Raw genomic sequence first — 27,230 nt, forward strand, 5'->3', positions numbered from 1 at the left:
TGTTCCCTCTGTTTTCAGTTGAGAGAGATGGGCATCCTCAGCAAGGAATCCTTATATTGACCAAATCACCACCTATAGGTACATTGCTGTCACCATTGGATGAGCTTGTTGACACACATGCTTTGATGAAGCACTTTAAAATGATTTTGCTTTTTGGTATTGTTTTCAGCTGCAGTGCATGTCGGATAGTATTAGGTGGAGGATCCTGAAGAATTCTGAGATCACGAGAGAAAAATTTAGTTTGAGCCAGCAATGAAACTTGGTAAAGTTCAATATTATATTTGTCAAATCCTAGAATCATAGAATCATTTAGGTTGGAAAAGTTTGTGAAGATCATCAAGTCCAACTGTTAACCTAACACTGCCAAGTCCACAAATAAACCATGTGCCTAAGTGTCACACCTACACATCTTTTACATACCTCTGGGGCTGGTGACTCAACCACTTCCCTGGGAAGCCTGTTCCAATGCTTGACAACCCTTTCAGTGAAGAAATTTTTCCTAATCTAAGCCTTACCTGGAGCAACTTGGGTCCATTTCCTCTCATCCTGTCACTTGTTGCCTGGGAAAAGAGATGGATAGCCACCTTTCTACAGCCTCCCTTCACGTAATTGTAGAGAGCGATAAGGTCTCCACTCAGCCTCCTCTTCTCCAGGTTAAACAAACCCAGGTCCCTCAGCCACTTTTTGTGAGACTTGTGCTCTAGACCCCTGACCAGCTTCATTGCCCTCCTCCGAACTCTCTCCAGCACCCCAGTCTCTTTGTTATAGTGAGGGACCCAAAACTGAATACAGTAGTTGAGGTGTGACCTCACCAGTGTCAAGTACAGGAGGACGATCACTTCCCTAATCCTGCTGGTCACACTGTTTCTGATAAAAGCCAGCATGCTGTTGGCCTTCTTGGCCACCTGAGCACACTGCCAGATATTCAGCCAGCTGTTGACCAACATACCCAGGTCCTTTTCCATCAGGCAACTTTCCAGCCACTCTTCCCCAAGTCTGTAGTGTTGCATGTGGTTATTGTGGCCCAAGTGCAGGACACATGTCATGGGGGAGTTATTTAGGGTTCTGCTTGATGCAGAACAATGTCTGGATTTCTTAAAGAGAAGCATGACTAAAGATTTCGGTGGTGGGTTTGCTCTATTATTTACTGTATGAGGGAGATATACCAAACCAAATATTGCTTATCTTCTTTCCAGGCACGTGTATTTGTTCATGAAGCAAACCTTCAAGTGTCTTCTCTCCCTGAGGACTGTTTGCTCCAGGGGGTCTGTTTTGAAGCTCCAGAGGCAAACTCTCGGGCAACTTGTATATCTGTCACAATGCAAACGTTCAGGGTTCTTCTTCCCCTGGCAACTGTTCGCTCCAGAGCCTGTACTTAGAGCTCCAAAGGCAAACTTTTAGGGGACACCCATAACCGCATGCGAAGTAGACTTTCAGAAGGCAAAATTTTCGGGAAAAATATTTTATGGAGTAAAATAACAAAGGGCTGGCTCAAGCCGGGTACCTACACAGAGGTCTGCCCAAGCATCTTTACAGACTATTCACATCAAGATCCCGTCCAACAGCAAAATTTCACCACCAGGTCCCTTGCTCCCCATTGGACCCCTTTTCCCTGACTCCAGGTAGGCCTCTGTTTTGTTGAGTTGTAGATGTTGTTTTTTGTCCTTATCCTTGAAGGTGTCATTTTGTCCGGATAAATCCTTTCTTCTTAGCAAAGTGCAAACAGGCCCCACACTGCAGATGTCTGTGATGTCTCTGCGTTAGTCTTGGATCGTTGTTTTCCCAGTCAGTCCCATTTTTCCCAGCAAAATGCAAGTTAGACTTTATCTTGCAGGTGTTTAGTGTAGTCTGCAGTTGCTTTTGGTAAACACGAGCTTAAAATCTTAACCAATCTAGTCTACTAAGTAACATGAATCAAAGAGAATATCAAAAATCATACAACCCTATATCTCTAAATAATCCATTACATTTGGTGTTCACCTACTTAAGCTAAATCATTAATATTGAACTTGAATTTGGCTCATCCACTGATCTCTGAGTAGTAAAACCATTGCCATACACCTCACTTACTTAGCAGGGAGAGCTCAAGGGGGGCTCATCCAGGCTGTTGTATTTATATAATGAAGTGGTTGACTCATAGTCAAATTGTATACAGTAGGAAAAATCTGCACGAGACTCCCTGCACCCACAAGCCACTGGCATTCAATGTGCCATTCTGCTTCCCTGTGGGTCTCCTGGAAGGAGTTCTTGGCATGGCTATGGCCCGGCCCTTATCTCCTCTGGAGTCTGGACCTAACTGCTGCTGGTTTGGCTGGCGCCAGGGAGACGGGTCGAGGGGCATCCGCCACAACACGGCATTTAGTCTTTTTGAATCTCATACAATTGGCTTCAGTCCTTTGATCCAGCCTGTCCAATCCTGCCTCTGCCCAGGCTGCGTTTCCTAAATGGAACAGCCTACTACTTGGATTAGAATGTGAATGTGAATGGGAACCATATGTTACATGAAAATTGGTGAGCTTTCTGAGGATTTTGATTGTCAGAAATGTCTCCTTAGGAGTTTTTGATATTATGCTGATTAATTTTGTCATAGTGAATGCAAAGGACTACAAAATGAATGGCTATTTTTATTAAATACCCTAGTATAAACAAGTAAGCGAAGAGTTTGAAGAAAACGTAAGATGAACAGTAATAAATGTGGACATATTAGCATAAAGGAAAGTAAAATAAACTCAAACGGCTTCCACACCCTTATTAATTAGGTGATAATGTGTATGTTCAATTGACAAGAAGTGTTGATATAGATATTATCATAGCATTGATCTGGCAAACAGCCAAGAAGCTCCAGAGATTTGTTTTAATGGACTTCAAAACTATTAGTGGTACTGATTATCTTTAAGAACCATCTCATTACTAATACCGACATTTTATACTTTGACCTGATACAGTGTTTCGTTTTCTTGAAGATTTGCAGCCACTAAAACATAAAGGGAAGAAAATGACATTTTCTCTTCCCTATTCCACAAAGTGAGCTATGTGTTAAAAAGGTAGTCACCAAATTATGCAGTGTAAATAACCTAGTGTAACTGCAACATTTGTATTACATCCCAATAATAGACTGATCTGAGAATTAGTAGGAATTTTATTTTGAAACTGTTAATCTCTGGGGCATGTAACATTTTGAATTTATTATTAATTCTTTCAAAAAGGGTAAACAGATTCAGGGTACCACCTGTATTCATTCTGACTTGAGACACTGTTTTTACATTCTCCTGTTCTGTTCACAGATATTTGTTTATATTTGTAAGAGTGTGGGTTGCCTTTAAGGTTTTAACAGCTTTTAAAAAGCACATCTGAAAAAAAAAAGAAAAAAAATTTAAAAAGGCAAATAATCTTCCTTGTCTTTCCTTTTCTACCTTTGTGTTGAATGTTCTGCTCCCATTTGCCTGCAAATCTCTTTTGATTATGATGATGAACAACTTGATTAAGTTGCTAATTGTATTCTCAGCTTTTTCAATCATGACCTCAAGATGAGAAAGATTTCTCTCAGATAAAAATAAACACACAGACAAAAACAATCAGACTTAGGGAATGGCACTTCCAGTATAAAGAAAAATAGGTTCTAATGTCCTTCCTAAAAATGATATCCTTCATATTTCTGGGAATTCAACATTTTCACTGTTGCAAGAATAATTAATTATTGATTTTGCAATTCCATGTGGAGGAATTCCAGAACCGACAGTGAAAGGCCACAGCCAAGACACAGCAGAAAGGAGGAAATGAAGGGAGGAAGTACTGGGTGCATTTATTTGAGATTAGAAAAAAATGCTGTTTTCTCTGAGTCTTTGCAAAAAAACAGCAATGTGCAAGCAGAAAATATTCTCCTTCCTTTTGGGAGTGAAACATATGATAGAAAACGTGAAGACAGCTGCTCTTAGATATTAAGGAATAAACACTTTATTTGCTATGCTAATTTATTTGGCTATATTGAAAACAAAATTAAACTGATTAAGAACAACATTAACAACAGAACCCCAGAGTGTTCTTTTTATTCCAAAAATGTAATAATTCTTCATAATGCCTCACTTATTATTACAAAATGAAAATTAATTAGTTACATTGGACAAATTATATTCATAATTATTATCTTTTAACATTTGATAATATCCTATAATTGTGTTTCATCTTCTATGAAAAGAAGCTGTGTAGTGGCAAAAACACAATGTTAAGATAACATGGTTATATTAAGTAAATAATTCCAGCACTAAAGATTTTCATTGTCTAGTTAAGTTTTATTCAGTGCTTTGCCCCAGCAGCCATAGAACTCTTCGTACAGCACTATGTATAACTAGCAGCAATAATACCTTGCAAGAAGAAAAAGTAGTGTCACAATTTTCCTTCTTCTAAGAAATTATATATATATGTATGTCTGTGTTATATACAACATGGGACAGCTCTAGTGTAGCTATATATAGTTGTTTACCCAGACTTCTTCAAAATTTCTTGAAAATGGGAACAATCTCTTTTAATTTGCCAGGTCTGTGAACATTTACATTTCATTATCTGCCTCATACTGATTCTTTTCTAGAAAGTTTTATTTGACAGTATTGAGTTTAAACAGGCCTCCAGGTCAGTTTTTGCCAAGCCCCTTTTCAGCCAGTTTGGAAAAGTTTTGGCCCCCAGAATGTACCGGTGCAGGAATCACAGAATGTCCTGAGTTGGAAGGGACCCACAAGGATCATAGAGTCCAACTCCTGTCCCTGCATATGACAACGCCAAAGTTCACACCATGTGTCCAAGGACAGTGTTGAATTGCTTCTGGAACACTCTCAGGCTTGGGGCCATGACTGCCTCCCTGGGGAGCCTGTTTCCATGCTCCACCACTTTTTCCTATGTCCAACCTAAACCTAAACTTTTCCTAATGTCCAACCTAAACCTCCCCTGGCACATCTTCCTGCCATTCCCTTGGGTTCTGTCACAGGTCACTAAAGAGAAGAGTTTGGCACCTGCCATTCTTCCTCCCTTTGTGAGGAAGCTATAGACTGCAATGAGGTCTCCTCTAAGTCTCCTCTAAGTCTCCTCTTCTCCAGGCTGATCAAACCAAGTGACTTTAACCGGTCTTCATGAGGCTTCCTCTACAAACCCTTTACCAACTTTGTAGCCCTCTTCTGGACACTCTCTAGTAGCTTTATATATTTTTTTATACTGTGGCGCCCAGAACTGCACACAGTGCTCCAGGGGACATCACACCATTGTAGAGCAGAGCAGGTCAATCACATCCTTCAAGCAGGTCAATCACCTCCTTCAAGCAGCTGGCAATGCTGTGCTTGATGCGCTCCAGGACACGGTTGGTCCTTTTGACTGCCAGGGCACACTGTTGGCTCATGTTCAGCTTGATATCGACCAGAACCCCCAGATCCCTCTCCTCAGAGCTGCTTTCCAGTATCTCGTCCCATAGTCTGTAGGTACAGCCAGAGGAAGTTATTCTTTCCCAGGTTCAGGACTTTGCTCTTCCCTTTGTTCTCCTTCATGAGGTTCATGTCACTCCATTTCTCCAGCAGTTGCACTAACACATTGTTTTCCACATAAACTTCAGATTTTTTTCACAGTGGAAGTGGAAGGATGTGGGGCTTAATATATTTTAGATCTGTGTAAGAAATCTGGCTTCAAATTGCAGAATACTTACTCTAGAAACCAGAAAGTTTGTACTTCACGTGGCATGAAGGAAGAGACAGAATTCTCTTGCAGTCAATGCATATGGAGGTTTTCTGTTGCAATACTGCTGAATGCCTAAAAGAGTAACTGAACCTTATTTTAGCTGATTTTCAAATTAAAAATATGATCAAAAATGCTAAAGGCCTGTGGTGGGTTGGCTTTGGTGAACTGCCAGACTCTCACCCAGCTGCTCTCTCATTTCCTCTCCTCGCAGGATGGGGGAGAAAATAAGTTGAAAGAAGCTTGTGGGTTGAGATAAAGATGGGGAGATTACTTTCCAGTTACCATTACAGGCAAAATAAGTTTGACTTGGGGAAAATATATTTAATAAATAGCTAACTAAAAATAAAATAGGATGAGGATAAATAAAGATAAATCACTAACCAACCTTTCTGCCGCCTCCTTTTTCTCAAGTTCAACTTCACTCCTTCAGTCCCATATCCAACCTCCTCGTTGCCCACACAACTCAAGTGGCCTGGAGGAGTAGGAGGTAGGGGTTACTATCAGTCGGTAACCATTCTTCTGTCACACTCCTTCCTTTTTACCCTATTCCCCTTGACAAGCGTTGCCAGGTAGGCAAGATGCCTCTCACATCTTCTGAGATGAAGTGTAGGACACACTATTGCCATGTAAGTTATGATTTTCTCAAGTCTTTCTGCCATTGTTGTAGTGAAGGTATAATGCAACTTTTATACGCATTCAAAAGACATTTGCACCTATGCCTGTTCTGGTCAGATGACCCAGACAGTAAGTGTTCCTGATAGTCTGCTGGAGCCATGATATCACTTACAACCTTGAGTTTGCTGTTGGTGATTGGGTGAGTCACTGTGTGAGCACATTGTTGCTCATCTTTCTTACTGCCTCAATAAAGTTTGGTTTATGACCTTATCAGACTCCACTACTGTTCAGACCACACCCCTGCTCCAATGAGGGGCCTTCGCATGGATGCAGTCCTTCAGGATAAACCTCCACCATGGGGTCTTCACAGGCTACAGTGTAGACATCAGCTCAGATGTGTTCTCTCCATGGGCTGCAGGGAAGTACCTGCTTCACCCTGGCCTCTTACAAAACTTCCACAGGCTGCAGAGGAACATCTTCTTGAAGTGCTGCCTCCCCCTCCTTCTTCTCTGACCTCACAATCACAAGACTGTTTTTCACACTTTGCGTATTTCTCCTCACTCCTCACACACTGCTGTGTGGCATTTTGCCCTTTCTTAAATATGTTTACACAGAGGCACCATCAACTTCACTGGCAGGCTCAGCTGTGTCCTGTAGTAGGTCCATTGCAGAGCTGCTGTGCTTGGCACAGGGCAATCCCTGGTCTCTTCTCACAGAGGCCACCCTTACAGCTTCCCAGCAACCAAAACCTTGCTGCCTAAACCCAATACTATGCTCTAAGAATTATATTCTGTGTCATAAAAAAAAAAAGGGCATTGATCCTACATTGATCCTAGAGTAATCTGCTAAAAACAGAGAGAAGTCTCAGGAAGAAAAAAACAAAAAAGAAAAAGAAAAAGAAAAAAAGATTAATCAACACAGACTGAAAGGTTTATAACAAAACATTGTACATTAGATACTTCCATGCTGCCTTTATGTACTATCAAGCATAACTGATTAGGTACTTGGTAAAGTGATAAATTGTCTGCAGTGCACTTGGATTTCCAAAAAGCTATTAGCAATGTCACTCATCAAAGACTTTAGAGGAAACAAAGCAGCTATGGTATGAGAAAGAAATTTCTTGCACAGAGATTGAAAAGATAAGAAGTAGATTACAGAAATAAACCAAAATGTCTTACTGTGTGGGGAAGTGACCAGCGGAGTTCCATAGGGATCTGTGATAAGACATGTTGTTTTCAATGTATTAATACACAGCTTGGAAAAGTGTGAGATGAGGTTTTTCAAGGCAGTAAAAATAAACCACTGTGGGGAATGGAAGAAGGATATTGTGAGACTGATTAACAACAAGCAAAATGAAATTCATTACAAGTAAATGTAAAATTTTGTAGACAGGTGGAACAGCCACCTTTTATGCATAAAGTTATGGGATCTAAACCAATCATTTACATTTTGAATAACGTTGTGATAGTTATGACAGACAGTTCTAAGGAAATATCAGCTCAATGTTCAGTAAAGGTTTAAAACAGAAAAAAATGTTAGGTATTTTTATGAAAGGAATCATGAAGGCTGCTTTGTGAGGCATGATTAAGTAAGTTGTAACTCTGAAATCTAGAAAAGATAAGTAAGGCTGAAGTCAGAAAAAAATAATTAGTGGTTTGAGAGCATGAATAGGAATGTATGAATACTATTCCTTCTAATACAAGAATTGGGGTAGTGTAAAATAAATCTGATTAGATTAGTTTTCATGTTAGAGAAAAGAAGGTACTCTTCATTAACTAAGCAACATAATTACGGAGAAGATTGATTACATCTGATGTGAAAGAACTAAACCTACCTACCAGTAAACAAAAAGGGTCCAATTTTCTCTGTGTTTGAAGATGTCCTCCACCAAAATTTAGTTTTGGCAGAAATTATCCTTACAGTGCCCAGTGGATCCACTTCATCAGGCTTTCTTCTCCTGATGATTCAGATGGCCAACTTGCTCAGGGTCCAGAAAAACTGACATGTTTGCGTGGTCTCAGACAGAAGTGTGAATACCAAGATGGCAGAGAGTTTGGTCTTGCAAAGCAGCAATATGTTGGAGGAAGGTGGAGCTGAAACTCTCTGTTATGACTAAGCGTGAAAGAATGAGACAAAATCTACCAGTAAGAGTTCACCCAGCCATGGCCCCATCACCCATATCAGTGTCAGCATGTACATTGTCGAGAGTAGTGAGGGTGCAATAGTCTGCAGGTAGTCTCCTTTGTGAATCAGGTGATGAGGTGTAATGGACCCCACAGGAGCTTCCTCTTTTGCCATCAAAGTGGCATTAGGTATAGTCCTTGGCTTTTGTGATATAACAAACTGAAGAGTTACAGTCCAGAGTAGGTGTACTCAGGTGGTAGTTTTGGTGGAAATATCACCAGTGATGATGCAGGTTTCAGCAGATCAATGAAGCTGACACAGTCCAGAATTACTGGTCCTCTCACATGCACTCATCAGGAGAAAATGGAGGTAGAGCTGCAAGTAACAAAGGATTCTGCTTGTGTGGCAATGAGTGGTTTCTGCTGGCAATGATAAAGGGAGTGGGTGGGAATGATCATCCTCTCACTGCTGCTCATATTGGAGTCAGGTACAATGGAGACAGATCCTTTATATGAACCTTTATGAGCAGTCTTTATTATTATTATACTTCATTATAATGAAATTAAAAGCCATTCAAAGTACGTACGCTCCCACATAAAATCTGCTAGAATGATTACTGTACATAATTACTTTATGAAGTAATTAGACAAGTGTGTCTAGAATATTTTGAGCTGTAAAACCAACATGATTATGTATGTTAGGCATACACCAGAGCAGTAATGGTTTATGTAAGTCATTTTTGAGATATTTGGGAGTTTCCCATAGAAAATTAGAAATAAAATACAAACAACATTCCTGAAAAAAAAAATAAAAAAAATAAATCATAAATGGCTTCCAAATGGCTGAGGAAAGAAAATCTGAACCATTAAACAAGGAATTGTCCTTGGGTAAAGACAATAAGGAGCTTTTATGGTTTTATATTTTGAGACAGTGAAGCAAGTTGCTTATTAAATCCCAAGGCCTTGTTTTTTTTTTATTTCAACACAATAATGGCTTGTTCCTGAAAGAAAGAAAAACAAAAACAGCAATAAAAACCAAACAAAAAACACCACAAAAGCAAAGTGTCAACAGGTCCTGTCTGAAACTCATTTTGCCTGTTATATTTGGTGAATATGTCTAATTAAGATTCTGAGGAGCTGAGAAACAGATTTTAAACACATAGAATCATTTTATTCATTAAGGAGAAGTGCTTACACATCACAAGTGCACATGCCCAGTAAAATATGATTTGCACTTGAAAAAAGATGTTTGCAAAAGATGTTACATATTCCACACCACCCTGATTTTTCTCCTTCTTTGCTAGATTTCTTCACTCCAAACTTTAATACCAGTCAGACTATTAATTAAATTATTTTTGGAGTAGAGATTATATCCCCTTGGAAAACTCTGTCAGGAGAGTATTTTGAAATATTATACTAAAAAAAAAAAAAAAAAAATAAAGAGAGGAAAAAAAAGTCTTGTTTAATATTTGAAAGGACTACCAGATCACCTACATTTTCTCTCTCTGTGAAGGAGGTACTAGTTAAGTGGACACAAAATCATGACCATAGAGATTCCCATGCAAACAACACAGCTCAAGTACATGATCATGAACCCAAGAGTGAAAAAGAGGTCTTAAATTTCAGTCTATTACATTGCTGCTTATCTCTTTATTTGTTTTCTAATGAAGTAATCGTATAATCTACATACCACTTTGTCAAAGCACTGTGGAAGCTGCATGTGAGTAGGGCATAGCATACACTCAGGTAAGTAGAATTTATTTTAATGATGATCACAGAATCACAGGATAATCTGGGTTGGAAGGGACCTCTCTAGGTCCCTAGACGAACCAACCTCCTACTCAAAGGAGAGTCAGCCACTGAGATTGCTCAGGGCCCTGAACAGTTGAGTATTGAATAACTACAGGGATGGATTCTCTACAGCCTCTCTGGAAAAAGTGCATGCACATTTTACTACCCACATGCAGAAGAACTGTTTGCTTACAGATTCAAATTTTCCCATGTTCCAGCTTGGGTCATCTGCCTCTTGTGTTTCCACAGCACATCTCTGGAAGAGACTGGCTCTTTTTTTTTCCTCTATACCTCTCCCAAACACTAAGTAGTTGTAGAGAGCCAAAAAGGTCTCTTTGGATCCTTCTTTTCTGCAGGCTGAACAAACTCATTTTTCTCAGCCTCTTTTGTATTTCATGTCATCCAGCCCTCTAATCATGTCAGTGACCCTCCACTGGACTCACTTCATCGGGAGCAATATGAAAATACGAACCAGACCAGAATGTCAAATTAGTGAAGTGTTTGAGGAGGGTCATTATCATTTTACAGTAAAAATTAACAAACTGATACATCTTTAATGGTATTCAAAAAAACCCTAATCCTCTGACGTGCATTTTCCTTTTAGCCTCCATATGGGGAAATAGTAGATATTTATCACTATTATTGCTTGTCTCATGAATGATATTCTTAGAAAAATAGTAAGAAGCCAAGAGTCCATTTGGATTAGTGTTAGGAATAGACAGTCTTAGCTTATTGAATTATTCGGTATACTGCTTCTTGTAGAACTTGTTTAGAAACTCTTTATATAGAATTAGCTTAGCATAAGTAAGTTAACTTAGCATAACTTCTGCAACCTGTGAAACTTTAAAATTTCAGCTTCATTAAGTATCAAAGGCCTTGGAGTCTTCAAGCTAGAAGATAAGGGGAACTGCATACCTGGCGATAAGGAACAGAACTTCATGTAACAGAAGACAAAACAGAAGAATGTTTTGGCTGTTGTCAAGAACTTATTTTCTTCAGCTGCAGGTGCAAAATAGCAACTGAAGGTCAGAACCTCAAGTGACAGACCACCTCATGAAAATTAAGAGATCCGATGAAGAACAGGGAGTCTCCAGACTCTTTGCAGTTGGCTGAGAGTTACACACAAAGGGTGGGAGCTTTGGTTGTGGGGCTATAATTGTCCAAGTTTTTTTTTTTGACTGAGAGTCCCTCTTCAGGAGGCACACAACTCGAGCAGCTCTAACTGTACCTTGCAAATCAATTATTTATTTTAGAATAATTTCTGGAATCAATGTCTGAGTCTCTGCTATGGGGAACCTAGGAATAAAAAAAACAAACAAATCCACCTTCTTTAGCATTTAGCTATTTTCCACCTTATTATCTGACTGTATCTTTTGAAAATAAAGACATAAAAATATAATGTGACTTCTTTCGCTATTCTCCTATCATTTCAGCGACACAGATTGGCAAGTCTCAGGTTTTAAAGCTATATACAAACATGCTAGGTGGCTAAGAAGAATGTAGATTATTCTAAATGACAGGAAGAGGGACAAAGTTGTGCATTTGAAAACAAATTCTAACAAAAAACATTTTTATGGTCTATTGTTTAAATATATACATAATTTGTATTTAAGCATTAAATAAAAGTACTTAAGGTGGAATCAAAACATGAAAGCAAAAAATGAATTGATTTATCGATTTGTCCAGTTTATAGATTGCACATGGATAAATTTATACTGCTCAAATCCTAAGCCTAGATTTCATCTTGCTTTAGCCACTTAAGAGAGGCAACAACTGCAGGAGTTTGTTAGTTAAAGCTCCATTTCTGTCAAAACAAAGTGACAGGCACCTCCAACGGGCAATTCAAATAACGCATGAGATAACCCACCCCTTAAAGATTTAATGTTTGTCAAACATCAAACTGGCTCAGGTGGAGATAGTACACATCTCTTTTTTCTCCACTGTTTTCAAAGATATTTGATATGAATTCCATCTACAAACAATGGTGGTGTGGAGTATTGACTTCTGGATCAAAAAGAGAAATAATAGTGGCTCCTGAGAGGCACATCTGGGGCCTTAACAAAGGGATATTTTTGTCTCTTGAGATGAGACCTTGCTATATTTTTCCCCATGTGATTGAAAACAGGTAAACACAGTGGTAATATTGCATTAGGATAGCAAGTGTGATGTGCCTTAAAGTCACTGCACCACATACCAACAGGGATACCATAACCTAAGTGTCAATTTGCATTACACAAAGACCATGTCAGGCTGTCAATCACTTATTGCACTGTTGTTTATCCTATCACATTGTAGAAAGAATGTCATGTACTATAATATGGGGAACCACAGTATAAAGATTGTGTGTAGAAGAGTGTATTTTTTCAACAGCCCCAGAATTTCAAGATCGACATACTTGTTGTTCCAAATATAGTTCTTCTGAGTGTCATCTCCATTTTGACTGCCTTTTTTTTTATTTTCCAGAAGACAATGTTTTTCCCATTAACAGTCAGATGGGCTCTAAAGAAAATAATCCTCTAGATTTGGCTTTTTGTAACTTTTCCCAAGTGTTGCAGAGCTCACAGAGCTCAAGGTGGAAAACAACCTTTGAGCCTGCTATTGTATTTGAGGTGCCTGCAATTTGTTAAAATGCACATATTGCTCTATACAAAGTATGTCCAAGGAGAGTGCATGACATCCATCTACAGTGATCTGCATCAGAAAGGACAGGGAAAGCAAGGGAACACTGAGAAGATAGATTTCTACTTTCTACTGTAGCTCCATATTCTGGGATGAAGGGTGGAAAGCTAGGAAGCTAAAAGCAAAGCAGACTTTTTTAAAGCACTGTTAAACTGCGTAGAGATTATTTCTGAGGAATCATTGTATCTAGATCCTCATTAAGCTCCAAAGACTGCAAGGAAACCTGATAAATATGTAAATAAATAAATAAATAAATAAATAGTGACTCTAAGTGCTTTCTTGAATTCTGAGTTAAGGATTTAAAGACAATATGGCTATAAAACTTCATTCAGAGGTTTTAGAAGTAAGGCATGCTATCACACAGTTTATTGATGCAGTTTGCAAGTGGCACCAGCAAGTTGCTCTTTTAATCAGAGGGCATTAAAAAATACATGTCCTTTTGAGAGTGTAGATCATTACTTTTACTATTCAGTGACAAGGAAAAGACTGCTCAGCTGCTGTGGTTTGAATGAAATCAGTACTGAAACAGTTTATTGATTTATTAATGACTTGTAACTAACTGGCAATCCATGAACTACATATGCAGAACCAATATCCTTAATACAAGAGCTTAATCTGAATTATACATAAATTACAAGATGCTAATAAATACCTACACATTTATAAACAGCTTTGTATAGCTCATCCTATAAAGGTCTAAACTCAGCATACACACTCCCTCTGGATGTAGGGGTTGTAATCTTGTAATCACCTCTTCCCCACTTTAGCATGCATCTCTGTCACTTCTGACAGGCCCGATAGTGAGGAGGCACCTGGCAGGTGTCCCTGCACCTCAAGGTGAGGTCCCTATGTGCTGCCCCCACTCTGCCAGCCCACTGCTGGGTGACGGCTGCTCCTGGCACCCCACAGGGAGGCTGAGCTGCCTGGTCTGGGCAGAGGTCAGGGTGTCCTGGGAACACTGCCAGCAGGGACAGACCCCTCTGATGCCTGATGCTTCCTCTTCACTGTCTCTCCCTATGTCACACATATCCGTGCTTCCTTCATACATCTAAGACTGACCTCTTCAGAAGTGTCTGTCCTTTCCTGGTTGCTGTTTAATCCTGCTGGTCATCTTCCTCTCTAACATGATAATTTTAGGCATAAACCTTCTCAGACAATTTTGGGTGTCCCATGCATGCAGACCCTCCTGTTTATAATCACATACTTGACAGATGATGCTAAGTGGACCACTCAACAGTGGTGAGATACGTGAGTGCCTCCACAAGAGCCCTTTTCGTTCATGTGAATATTTCTTTTCACAGTCAGGGGAGGTTTGATGAAGGCCAGAAGGACTTGGGTAGTAGTTGAATTTAGCTTGAGAAAGCTTACTCAAAATGTAAAAGTAAAACAATATTTTACCAGAAAAGGAACTAACAAGAACTGCCACCTAAACAGGTAACAAGTAGGTTTTCTTTCATGGATATTCATGTGCTTTTTTTACCTCCTCCCTTTTCCCTTTGCTTCATGTCTGTAAGTGAAAATTGCCCTGAGGGTCCTATTCTCTAGTTTCCTTTGTTTTTTACCATGATATCTGTGCCATATATTTTTCTTTGTAATTATGTCTTTGCTCTCCAGTATGCTCAGTGAGTGATACAAAAGCTACTACTGCAGTCATGTATTCTTTTCAATTTACTTGATTCATTACAAGAGAGTAATGAAATTACTGTCAATGGATTTTAAGTGTGTTTTTACTGTCAATATGGTCACTCTGTGTTTCACCCTAGAGGTCTGGTCCCTAGCTCTTTTGCACTGAGATTATGCTAGATTGTTCCTGTAGATTCATTTTTGGTAAATCAGAAAGCTTCCTTCAGGAGAAAATCAAAAAGCAATCACAAATATTGTTAGCTCCCTACAAAAAAATACGGATAGTGCAAAAGTTAGTTTAACACATCCCACTCAATCTCCCAAACTATTTCACTTCCAACAGTATAAGGCATCACAGGACACTTCCCTTCTTTCATACAACACGCCCATGAACACACCTCAAACACTGTATCTGTGAATATGTCTGTATGCATTCCGCAAAAATGTTTGTTATTCCTGCAGGCTGCAGAGCATCCTATTTGTTATTCTGCTAGCTGGTTATTTTGCTGACCTGTTGTTAACATCTATAAAAATGTGATCATGACTGAAAGGCCCACAGGCATGACTAGGAATCTGAGAAAATAAGGTTGTTCACTTTTATGTACTTGGATCACAGTCAAAAGCCAGTGGCAAAAAAATGTTTATTTAACTTTAAAAAAATCCCCAAGTGTGGCAGATCAAGGTTCATAATGAAATGTGTTGTTCCGATGCACCCCAGCATGCATGCACATAGTTATCTGAGCTGTGCTGGGTTCTAGAAGTTTGGGCTTCTGACAACATGCAGACCCTTGCTTCAATAGATATCCTAAACTTGCCTAACGTTGGCTGCTAGAATCTATGCATATATCCCACTCACCTTGTCTGTTTCTAGCCTTTAGATTAAGTCTTTTAGGGAAAGGGAAGCAATACTGGCTTATATTTGTGTGTATTGGATAAAGAAATATTTATATTCCAATTTCAAGTAGCATACTTACTTTTCTCTGTAGATATTCATGGGACCCTTTGCACACTTTTCCCTCCCTTGGGGAGAAGTATGGGTCATGTTCTCAGGATAAATGGCTGGGGACTGAAAGCTGCCTGAAAGGCTCAAGTCTGAAGAAGCAGAAGTCTCAAGGAGGTGTACAATGACAGCAGATGCAAAAAAAAATATAGAATTTATTTCAAGGAAAATTGGTTCTTAGCCTTAAGAACAACCTTCCACTGTACATATCTGACCCTGTGGAAAACTAGAGTCACAAAATTTCTGATCTCAGAAGGGACCTATGGAGATCATCTGGTCTAATTGCCCTGGTCAGAGAAGGGTTACCTAGGGCAGGTTGCTCAGCTTGCTGGACACTTACTGTGGCTGGGCAGGTTTTGCCTGGCTCCAGAGATGTCTACCACGTCTCTGAGCAAACTGTTCCAGGGTTTGACTAATCCTGTTGTGATTTTTTTTTTAAACATTTAAACAGGGTTGCCTGTAGATCAGTTTCAGATTATTGCCTCTTGTTCTGTCACTGAATACCTCTGAGAAGAGTCTGACTTTGTCTTCTCTATGTCATGCCATCAGGTATTTATACACACTGATTCAGTACCTCCTGATTCTTCTCCAGGTTGAACAGTCTCAGCTCTCTCAGCCTCTCCACAGATCATAGAATCACTTTGGTTGGAAGAGAACCTCAAGATCATAGAGTCCAACCATGAACCTAACACAGGCATTAAACCATGTCCCTAAGAACCTCACCTACGCATCTTTTAATTTCCTCCATGGATGCTGACTCCACTACTTACCTGGGCAGCCTGTTCCAATGCTTGACAATGCTTTCAATGAAGAAAAGTTCACTAATATTCAATTTAAACCTCCCCTGGAGCAACTTGAGGCCATTTCCTCTCGTCTTATCACTTGTTCCTTGGGAGAAGAGATCAACATCCTCCTCGCTACAACTTCCTTTCAGGTAGTTTTAGAGAGCGATAAGGTCACATAATCACAGAATCAGGGAATGTTAGGGATTGGAAGGGACCTCAAAAGATCATCTAGTCCAATCCCCCTGCCAGAGCAGGAACACCTAGATGAGGCTACACAGGAATGTGTCCAGGTGGGTTTTGAATGTCTCCAAACAGGAGACTCCACAATGTCCCTGGGCAGCCTGTTCCAGTGTTCTGTTACCCTCACTGAGAACAAGTTTCTTCTCAGATTTAAGTGGAAGCTCTTGTGCTCCAATTTGAACCCATTGCCCCTTGTCCTATCATTGAATTGTTGTCATTGAGAAGAGCCTGGCTCCATCCTCGTGACACTCACCCTTTATATATTTGTAACCATTAATAAGGTCACCCCTCAGTCTCCTACAAACTAAAGAGACCCAGCTCCCTCAACAAGAGCTTGTGTTGAGGGCTGATTCTCAATAGATCACAGTGAGGGAGCTGCTCTGCTACGTATGAAACCCTGACCCAGAATCAGGTCATCTATGAATGATTTAGTGCCAGGTGCCCCACGATCACATGGTATGCATCGAGGGAGAGGTGATGCCACATATATCCAGCCCTCCGGTCCAGAACACAAGCAGCACTCCACACTGGGCCCGCCCCCGGCAGGGGCGACAGCCGGCTATCGTGAGCCCACTGAGGCACCCATGGCACTGCGGTATCGCTACATCTAGGCAGGATTCTGACTTAGAGGTATTCAGTCATAAGCCCGCAGATGGTAGCCTCGTGCCAGTGGCTCCTCAGCCAAGCATACGCACCAGGGATCTGAACCTGCAGTTCCTCTCGTACTGAGCAGTGTTACTATTGCAACAACACATCATCAGTAGAGTAAAACTAACCTGTCTCACGACGAGGTGTCTCTTCATCCTCCTCTTCTCTCGGCCAAACAACACCAGATCCCCCAGCCGCTCCTCGTAAGACTTGCGCTCTAGACCTTTCATTAGCTTCATTGCCCTTCTCTGAAGTCTCTCCAGCACCTCAATGTCTTTCTCGTAATGAGGGACCCAAAACTGAACAGAGTATTCAAGGTGTGGCCTCACCAGTGCTGAGTACAGGGGGACAATCACAATGACAGATTTTCTATTATTTTATCATCTTTGTTGTCTTTTGCTGGACTTACTCCAGCATGTCCATGTCTTTCATGTATTGGGGAGCCAATAATTGGACACATTACTCCAAATGTATCTCACCAAGGCTGAATAAAGAGGAAAAAATCACCTTCCTTGACCTTCTGGCACTCCTTCTAGTGTAGCCAAGGAAGAAGGGTTGTTGCTCTTTTTTGCTGCAAAGGCCTGTTGCTGGTTCCTGTTCAGCTTGCTGTCCACTATAACCCCAGGCCCTTTCCAGTCAGTGAGACCTCAACTTGTACTAGTGCATTGATTTATTCTTTTTCAGGGGCAGTACTTCATTTGTAATGTTGAATTTCCTGATGCTCCTTTTGGCCCATGTCTCAAGCCTGTTGAGGTCCTTCTGAAGGGCAGTACAATCTTTTGATCTCTCAGATGCTCCTCCTAGTTTGTTATCATTTGCACACCTGCTGAGGGTGCTTTCTGTCCATTCATCCAGATCGTTAATGAAGATATTGAAAAGATGTTTGCTTTCATGCTCGTTGGAATGTATCATTCCTGAGCTTGGAGAAGGCACCCCTCAACCAGCTTTTCCCCAGGATTTTTCCAAGCCGGTCCACAAAGTCTGCTCTCCTGATGTCCAGGGTTATGATTCGGCCACTTGCTTTGTTTCCTCTTCTCAGGATGTTGAACTCCACCATAAAATGGTTACTTTAGGTAAAGCTGTCTCTAATCTTCATCTTCCTGACCAGTTCCTTGTAAAAATGCATTCCAGCAGTGTCTCACTTTGTCAGTTCCTTAATCTCTTGTGTCAAGAAGTTGTCAACAACATGCTCCACAAACTCCCTGCTTTGCTTACAGCTTGCTATGTCGGCCTTACAGTAGATTTTCGGATTAAGTCATCCATGAGGACGAGGACCTGCAAATTCGAGGTTTCTGCCAGTTTTGCAAAGAAGGCCATGTCTACCTTTTCTTCTTTTTGCTGGGTCTGGCTGGGATGGAGTTAATTTTCTTCATAGCAGACCATTACAGTGCAATGTTTTGGGTACATGATCAGAACAGTGTTGATTGCACACGCATATTTTAGCTACTGCTGAACAGTGCTTATACAGTGTCAAAGCTTTCTCTGCTTTTCATGCTGTCCACCCCTTCCACGCCCTCTGGCTCCTGACAGTAGGCTGGGGGTGGGCAAAAAGTGGGGAGCAGACATAACCAGGAAAACTGATCTAAAATGACCAATGAGGTACTCCATGCCATAGACTCATCTTCAGCTATAAAAACTGGAAGAGAAGAAGATTTTGGGTAGGCAGCCATTACTTGGGGACTGGATGGGCATCAGCCTACTGTGGGAAGTAGTGAGTGATTGTTTTTCCATCACTTGTTTTGTTTGGTTTTCTCCTTTCTTTTCCTCTTCCTTTCACTTAAGCTGTTTTTATCTTAACCTACAAGTCTAGGAATCTTTTGCTCTTCTTGTTCTCTCCCCCCATCCTACTGGCAGCAGGGAAAGATAGTGAGTGGCTGTGTAGGGCCTAGCTTCCAGCCAGGGTCAAACCACTACATTATTGAATTAATTGGTGAAGGAAAATACACTCACAAAGGTTAATGAAACTTCAGAAACAAAGCTAAATATCTAATTTATATGTATGTGGAGAAGAGATTGAGTGTGCTTGTTTCATTGTGCATGAGTATGGAAGAGATTCATTTCTGTTAGGAGAATTTAGAAAGGGCTTAGTATTTCTGCTTCATTGATCTGAGAGAAAAGTGTAAAAAGGGGATCTATGAACAACTAGATATGGTTCTTGTCATTCAGAGACCTCATTCTTTGACCATAAGGGCTCTGATGTCTGGTGTCATCCTCTGTTTTTGCTTACCTTCAACTAAATGACTGCTGACAACGTTATGCACTTAGCTCTCTCTCTGAAGCTGTTAATTCACAATGGAGGCAGGGTAGGACCTGAATAATACTGCCCTGCTGAAATTAATTTGGATGGGATAGCAAGCTAACCTCAAAAAAACTGTTCCTGTTAACAGCAAAACATGGCAACTGCTGGCATCGTCTTGATTTTGGGGTTCAGCCTGCTCAACAGGCTGACTGAAATTAGCACTCAACTTTAACCTTGCAAAAGTTTAGGGTCTATTTGAAAAAAAAAAAAAAAAAAAAAAAAAAAAAAAAAAAGTGATACTCATCCACTTAAGTATGTGTACAAGAAACATAGGATAGCTCAGGGTACATACAGACACTCTCATCCTGGAGATTCTGGAGGCTGGTGTCTTGAAGATTCTGACAGAAGGAGAATCTCCCATCCTGTTACCACTGTCAGCCTACTCCCACGGGAGAGAACAAACTGAAATTTAGGTCATAATAACCTCAATTGCCCTGTCCCAATAGTTTTGCAGAGTCTTACAGTATAAAAGATTGAGTCTCTTCCAATCAATGAAACAATAAAAATGAAACAGTAAAGCTGTGGAAAATGCTACATTCAGAGCCAACCAAGTAAATGTCCTCCCAGAAACTAAAGAATTACTTTGTGAGAAGGCATTACAATATTCCAGATCCAGTATTCCTCTAGGGGACTTCCCCACACCAATTGATTTTTTACCACCTAGTAGGAGTCTAAAATTACCACAGGACTGGCACAGACACCCTCATTAAAATAATGAATTCCTAAAACATGGTAAGCTCACTGAGCTTCCAATAGAGGACTTCAAATATAGCCCACCATTTGCTAAAATTTCTGGAGGAACACATGGGATAAAAGACTTTTAGGAGTTAAGTTTCCTTACTCTGGAATCACTTTTCTGTGAAAAGCATGCAATCCAAGGTCCTGAAATAAGTGACTGTAACAGCAAGTAGTACATGCTTATAAAACCTTCTACAGAGAAAAATTTACATTCCATGAGTAGGTTCCACTAAAGACTCACTGTGACCCAACAGTGGACTGGTCAAATCCTTCATCTGACACAATGGACACGAATCAATTACTTAAACATAGGTACTGAGAGCCACTTAAAACACTCTAACTCATCATATACACCCACATGTCGTTGCCAAATGTGATGCATGATCTATGAGACACCTCTACTGCAGATACAGGCCAGGAATGCATCTAAATTTACACATCTTTAAATGACATCTCTTCAAATCCAGAGAGCTATATTTTGACAACTACATTGAACTCCATCATTTGACTCTCATCCAAAGAGTTTCATCTACCTGGAATTCATGGAGTCATCTGATACAGCACAGCTGTGTGACCATGGCTAATTTTAATGAGAACATGAGCTGTTAACATGTGGGAGCATATGAGTTAAGCCTTTCAGAATAAGTAAAAACACAGACAGAAGTATAACTGCTTAATTAATAATAGCAACTACAGTATTCAAGATAAAAATTACTGCCATTGAAAGGTATAAATCCCTAAGGGAAAAAAAAAAATTACATTAAAACAGAAGATCAGGAGGTAGCAACTAAGGAGCAATGAGGATCAGACTGTTTCAAACATTAACAGAGGCTGACCTTCACCCTGCTGACTGAAGACTTTCATCAGCAATGATGTATTAGTAGCGTCACTTGCATGGTGAGTGCAGTAATGCTTTGCATGGTAGCTGGTTAGTCCTAGGTGGTTTTATTCCCAGTTCTTTTGCCCTTAAATTGTGTGTATCCTGCTTGCAGGCTGCTTTTATACTGTTCAAGTTTTGCAAACAGAAGGATCTAAAGGGAGGGTTATAGTGAGTGATGTGATTCTCCCATTCTTGTCATTTTTATTCAGAGATCTTTTACCACACAGAGATACAACAAATCTTCAATCACAACAGGTGGGTCAACCCTGTCACAAGTGGAATTTATGCATGGCTTTGATTTAACAGCAATTTAGAATCTATTAATACTTTGTGACAGATTACAAGGCTAGGCTGTATAATTATTAATAGCACTTAATCATCAGCCAATTTAATAGAGTGATTCAAATAAATTCATTATAATCAATCAAAATAGCAACTTAATTAAAGATTTGTAAATGGTAAGGTTCATGCTAAAGTTACAACAGGGTTTCCTTAACTAAAATACTCATACACAAAAGAAGTAAATTAAAACACACACACAAAGACAAATAGACAAAACAGTCTGAAATCAAATCACACACACAAAAAAAGGTTAATCTACAATTAAAATTTCCCTTTTGTGATTTTTACAAATTACTCACTTTTACATGTCAACATTCATCTGTAGATGACCATCAGACTGTGTGGAATTGGCCTTTGGATCCTCATAAAATCATCAATAAACAGTCATTAAATCTTCACTAACTCAGCCCTGAAAGTGTCCCAGTCAGGGGAAGATACTGGGTCACAGCCCACTGCAACCCCAGAAAGCTCAAAGGGTTTCACTTCAGGATGACTATTTATGGGGTTGTGAAGTGACTGACTTTGGCCAGTATTTTTTCATTCTGGCCACAACATGCCTTAGGCTTACCTGGTACTTCCCAGTTTGGGCAATGATCCAGTTAGCAGGCGTTTCAGGTGCAATTAGGAGGCACCTAATTGTCCCATCTCACTCTCAAGAACAATGTTGGCCTGCTTTGTGGTCACTGAGGAGTGCCTGTTCATTTTTACTCACTGTACTTGTGATTAAAGCAAGAACACTTGAGAACATGATGCTGGCTTGTTTTGAGATTGCTAGGTGGCCCTATGGGAAGGTCTGTACCACCACAAACCCCTGGACTAAGAGTTACATGTGAGATTCATGTCCACATTCAGTGACCAATATTTACAAGAAACATGTTCTCACAGGAGATATAAATAGCAATTGGTGTCCGTATGCACGTTTCTGTATTATAAAGTATGCAGATACAGTTATGTATTGTGTATGGAATGTATAAGCAGGGAAAAAGAGTTTACAGCATATTAAACAAAGATAGAAGTTCAGTAAGGGAAAAGTTTACAGAAGTATTATATGGTAAGGAAAGAAGTTTTGACTGCATAAGGTATATAATATGATTTTTAGTAGTTTCCATTGATCCATAGCTTGTGTAACAAGCACAGCTGAAGTGCTTAAAACTACCATTTAGCAACGTTCAACTATAACTATAAAATATAGTAGTAAACCACTACAATTATGAGGTAACTGGTAGGTAAGTATGGTACAGCCAGTGGATACTTCTAACAAATATATCATGTTGTCATAGAAATACTAGCAGTCTAGCATTATGGCTATGACAGGAAATCCCCAAATCCCTGAGCTCTCCCAATCCTCTGCCTGTTAGACCCATCTATTTGTCCTGACAGTTCACGCTCATGGCACAGAGCATCCAGGGGCATCCTGTCTGGTGTCTCGAAGTGCCCTAGAAAGGATGCTTCACAGAAGTTGGTTCTCAGCCACTGGGATATTCCGTGTGATCCTGTTACAGATGGAAAGAGATATAACATAATTTGACTATTTTTACAGAGAATGAATACTAGATTAAAGAACCACATGCAGATCTGCAAATGTATTTGTTTGAAAAAGAAACACATGTTTTTAATAGTCCTAAAGACACTTGAATGTCACCTCTCTCTGACGGAAAGGCAGTGTGCCTGATCTAATAAGGAATTTCTGCAGAAAATACATCAGTGGATGGTAACTATCATCCCCTCAGATTAAAATTTGACAGTCTAGACACAGGTGCAGCACACACAGTGCTCTTTGCAAAAGAACAAGATGTAGCAAAGTGCTAGCACTTCAGGACGACCTACCTGTAGTAGCTTAAACTCTGATTTGCTCAGTTTCTGAATAAATTTAATAAAGAGGACTGTGACATGATCTATAAGCCTTAAGCCTTTTTCACTTTCCTGTATTTTTGACAAAATTTTCCAGATAATATTTTCAAAGGGGGACCACTTTCCCCTGATGTCACACATCATGCAAACACTCTAGTTTTGCCTTTTCATTTTAGTGCAGTTTCATTTCAGAGATTCTTGACAATGCATCCTCCATTTATCCAGGAAGTAACAGTCTCTTACATTTCTTTTTCAGGTGTCAATCTTCTGTGGGATGACTTGGCCATGGTTAACATGAAATTTGACACTGAACACATCCATTCATGCAATTAAATATTTTATTTTGATTAGTCTCACTTAAGTACTTCAGAGCTGTTACACAAGTTTAACTCTATAAGTACATCATCACCTGTAATACAGTATGCCAGAAGCCCATACTGTACAAAAAGAAAAGCAATATATTAATACTGCTTTCAGAGTCCAGTTATAAGAGAAAACATTGTGGATAACTAAGTAAGCTGAAGTGTAAAGGAGAGGTACTACCTTAATTCTGCTTGCTGGATTACAGAACACTGTTCACAATGTTTAAAGTGCAGGAGTATCTTACATTTTTGTTTTCTCAGAGTAGTTTCAACTATCCATTTCAGTTTTGATTTGATTTGTAAGGGCTGTTTTTCGGGTTTTGGATTGTCTTGTTTTGTTTTTAATTCTTAAAATGTCTTAAAATACATGTTTTTGCTAATTTAGTATGAAAAAAATTGGTTTAACTAATGTATTTACTGTGAAGAAAAGAATTCGCATTTCAATGCCTACAACTAGTTTAAGTCTCCAGTAATTTGTATTGGTAAAGAAAATGTCTCAACATTCGTTTTATGCTAATAATGTAATTTAGTGAGAGACAACAGGTGTTCACAGTAGTATCAGATCCTGGGTCTAAATATTTTAAAATATTAATTAAAGCTGGGATATTTTGGCAATAAATTAAAGTTTGAAATATTCTACCAAGTAGGATGTTTTTCTGCCTCTGTTTCCAAAATGAAATTTCTGTGTATTTAAGTGCTCAAATATAATGCCATTTTCTGAAGTGGTTTTTAAGACATTAGATAGATTTTTTTTTCCTATACTACACATAATTGTATTTATTAATATCTGTGTAAATATTGCAGTTTTCATATACTGCTTTCAAATAATTCTTTATAATTTTGCAGGCAGATAGAGGATTTCAGATGTTCCTTTGTGTTAATAAAGGATTTTTTTCTTTTAGCATTTAACTAAACATTTTTAGTTTTCTGTTAAAAAATTGTAGCCTCCAAATGCCATATTTTCTAGTTTATTTTAAGTAAAGTATTCTGGAAAGCATATATGCACATTTACAAGACCATACATTTTTAAAAACTACTCTAAATATAACACCTTTTGAAACACAATCAAGATGAAATGAAACTTGTTATCTCATGAATGCCACCCATCTTGCTCCAACAAACCAGATGGAATTTTGACCTTGTACATTGTGTTCTTTCTGATTCACAATGTACTTTCACAATTGGAAACCACTTTGAATTGTTCTGTTCTTTTGCTAATAAGGAAAAATTCCCATTATCAAAAAGACACAATATTGCAAGTTCTAAAGGTCACTGTCTCTTAAAAATGCTTTGAAGGCACAGAAGAGCGATGGGTAGAGTTGTAGCTCCTTGTACTCTCCATCTCCTGGGTGAGTAAGAGAAGGTATTTCCACACACAAGCTACACATTTTTGGAAAAACAGATTTTCTTCTAGAGCAGCAGGAGAAAATCTTGTATACCATCTGCCTTCTAAGAGGTGTGAAAGGAATTGCACATGACAGCACAAGAGTGACTTCCTCTGCAAAGTGAGAAGACAAATTGCCATAATTTTTTTCACCCAATAAATAATTGCTTAGTCACTTGGCTCACAACACTGATGGTAACTTCTCTGACATATAAGATTTATTTATTTATTTATATACTTGCTTATTTTGGCAAAAGAACTGTTCTGTCTTTTTTGTCCAGAATGCTTTAAAAAAAAAAAAATCAAACCCGAAGCAAAATAAAACACCAGTTTACCAAACACTGAAAAATACTTTAACTCGAGGGCAATAAAAATCTTGCTTAACTCAGCTGTGATACTTAATTGCCATATTTAGTTTCTGTTGATTTTCTGAAGAACTGTAAATGACTATAGGAAATAAAATGCATCCTGTAGTTGCAGTTGTCAGAATGAATAAGTTCAATGCAAGAGAATTTTATCATTAAATAGTACCAAAAATAATGAATGTTATTTCACAAATTTTACCATCAACTTGAAAAATGTACAGTTAAGAATTCTATGCGTATCTTCATTAAAATATTGGAATGCCATAAAGCTAGAGAGAAAAAAGAGAGAAAGTATGTTTTTCATTAGTTTGAAAGTTACTTTGAGCATAAGTATTCCAACTTGGGAATGATGGTGTGGCAGAATGCAACCCCCTCCCCCCCCCTTACACTTGCAAATGTGCACAGAGTATTGCATGTGCTTATGTGGAAGCACGGGAGGAAAATACACTCGCGATTGTGCGAGGAAATAATTTATACACGTGCTCGTATTGAGCACGAAAAGTTACATGTGCATATGTACATGGAAAATATAAATATACTCGCAATCCTGCGAGAAGTTTTACTTACACACGTGGCAGCAAGGCAAGCGGAGTCCCCATGCCGGGGAGGGGGGCTCTTGGCGGCAGCATGTTGCTCATGCTCCGAGCGACCTGAGACAATGGGCGGAGTCTCGACGAGAGTCCCGTTTTTATACTGGCTGATCAGATCTGACTGTAGGCATTCTAGAAGCTTCTCTGCACCCCCACAGTGGCTGTGTGGTGCCCCTGAAGCCTCCAAACACCCCCAACACTGGCTGCGGGCACCCAGCGGTTCATTGGCCCCTCAGCACTCCCTTTGCCTAACGGCCCTGGCCAGGGTGCTCTGGGGCCAAACAAAAGAAGCTGTTAGCCTCAAGTAGCAGAGAGAGAGGGAGATGTGTCTGCTCCTTCCATACTGAAGGAGGGAGGGGGAGAGAGGGGGGTTTGCATTCTGCCACAATCGACTTAATTATTTTTGGGCATAGAAAACTTAACACATGAGTGGTTAGTACCCAGATACTCTATTTTCATTATCAGACTTAGCATATTTTTGGCATCGATCTTGTCACATGAAAGCCAAGAATAGGTTTATCAGTGGACACAGAAATCACGCCTAGAATTTGGCACGTTTGTTATATTAATTGCTTAAATAGATAAATAATATTAATTACTTTAAAAGTCAGTTCTTACAGCAGACTCACTAAAGTAATAATGAATTGAAATCCCATAGCAGCGTTAGTACATAACAGTTTTGAACTGAGATTCAGAAAACAGTCTCTCAAAAACACTTCATTGCATAAAGGTTTAGTCCAAGCTAAGTTGCCTTGGGCCACATTTACCTTCAACTGTAGTTTGGAATAGAAATATATTTTTGAATAAGTTTCCCTGATCATCCCATGCCACTCATTGATTGTTTTTTTGAAGCAGTTTTAATGAGGTTTGTTGAAGGTTAACCATTATTTTTCTTACTTCCCGCTCCCAGAAAAATGAAAACAAAATCAATCAGCTTTTCTGTAGAGAAAACTTAACTGAAAATTCTGTTCCAGGTGGCCATCAAATGCCCTCCAATACATAATGTAAAAATGCTAGATCTTCCATACGCCTTTGAACAACATGCATAACTTTCAGTCCAAGAGATCAATCCAACCTGTTCCAAAGGAAAAACACGCAAATAACCAACACTGTAAATGCAGAGGCCTCATAAAAAATGGTTCTGACTTACTGATCAATTCCTACTGAAGAACAGGAATGTCTATGAAAATTATCTTGTTA

The 27,230-nt window shown here is 39.4% G+C and overlaps 1 long non-coding RNA gene across 2 annotated transcripts in view; it reads right to left on the reverse strand.

Annotated features, from left to right (window-relative positions):
- Window positions 1-2,269: 2,269 nt before the first annotated feature.
- The window catches only part of LOC110361215 (uncharacterized), a 122,155-nt gene continuing 97,194 nt past the window's right edge, over window positions 2,270-27,230 (reverse strand). Inside the window, exons 3-5 of one of the 2 annotated variants that reach the window (XR_010471329.1) lie at window positions 8,169-27,105; window positions 7,509-7,632; window positions 2,270-7,193 (exon numbers count right to left, since the gene is read on the reverse strand). This is a non-coding gene — a long non-coding RNA (uncharacterized LOC110361215). Of the gene's footprint in view, window positions 7,633-8,168; window positions 27,106-27,230 lie in introns of both variants that reach the window. The other variant, XR_010471325.1, reaches the window with a different exon arrangement.

This window comes from Columba livia, chromosome 1 (genome assembly GCF_036013475.1).
Source record: "Columba livia isolate bColLiv1 breed racing homer chromosome 1, bColLiv1.pat.W.v2, whole genome shotgun sequence".
Lineage (NCBI taxonomy): Eukaryota > Metazoa > Chordata > Aves > Columbiformes > Columbidae > Columba > Columba livia.